The 1,008-nt window shown below is 35.0% G+C and overlaps 1 protein-coding gene across 1 annotated transcript in view; it reads right to left on the bottom strand.

Moving 5' to 3' along the window:
• CAMKMT (calmodulin-lysine N-methyltransferase) overlaps positions 1-1,008 on the bottom strand; it is a 387,185-nt gene that overhangs the window by 130,049 nt on the left and 256,128 nt on the right. The gene's annotated exons all lie outside the window — the stretch shown is intronic.

The following is a 1,008-nucleotide window of genomic DNA, read 5'->3' on the forward strand; positions in this document are numbered from 1 at the left end:
TATTTTAAACAACTGCTGCCATACTGGGTTTAGGATTACGAACAGGCTTCATAACACTGCAGTCAAATCTGATATAAGAAGAAACTCACCATTTCCAATACAGCTTGAAGTAGAGAGGTCATTGATATTTCAGAAAAAAAAAAAACAATTATACATATTGTTAAAATTTAAAAGGGAAATCTGCTATTGTAGGCTGAAGTTAATGGGGAGGAGGTGGAGTAAAGATGAGTTTCCTAATAAAAATGGAGACATGAATAAGTTCTTTAAAACTAAACTAACATTGGAAAGATTCTGATTTAAGAAATGAATAATAAAAAACTAAAAAAGTATTCAGTGCAAAACAAAATTCTTCTGACAGAATAATCAGGACTTTAATATGATAATCTGGTGTTTATCTGTGCTTTGCTTGAGCAATTGCAGTTTTCTCAGCTATTATTCAAGAGCTGTAAAATGAAGAAAACCTAATTGCCTCCAGGAGAAAAGTATTCCTACTGAAATAAGCAAACATATTCAGAACTAGCAAAGTATTCTAAAATAATTTGAACTGAAAAATGAATGACAGCTAAATGACTGCCATTAACCATTCTACAGGTGCCCCTGGCCACGGCCCATTTTGGTTTTAGAGAACACCCACCAGCCTTAGGACAGCTTTCTACAGCAGTGTGTCAAATACTTTGGTAACTTGATTTTTCCCTCTTACCTGCTACAATGCCTGTCAACTTTGAGTATTGCTCTATCTACCGCCAGGTGAAGTCAGATTAGAGAATGTTCTCGGCTTTTGATGTGATGTTACCTTAGTTATTTGAGACAAGTTAGGTAAAGTGGAGCAAGAAAAAGATGCATTTGCTACAAAACAATTACAGTATTTATGCGGGGAACAAAATCAAAGCTGGAGAAAAACTGGCAAAAGCAAATTGAACTCTCTCCTACCTGACAAAAATAAGTTTTCCGGCCATAGTTGTCTAATTCATAAAGGGAGTCTATATGTCTTTGCTCTTAAACTGCATC

The sequence above is a fragment of the Propithecus coquereli genome, unplaced genomic scaffold, assembly GCF_000956105.1.
Source record: "Propithecus coquereli isolate 6110/MARCELLA unplaced genomic scaffold, Pcoq_1.0 Scaffold43, whole genome shotgun sequence".
NCBI lineage: Eukaryota > Metazoa > Chordata > Mammalia > Primates > Indriidae > Propithecus > Propithecus coquereli.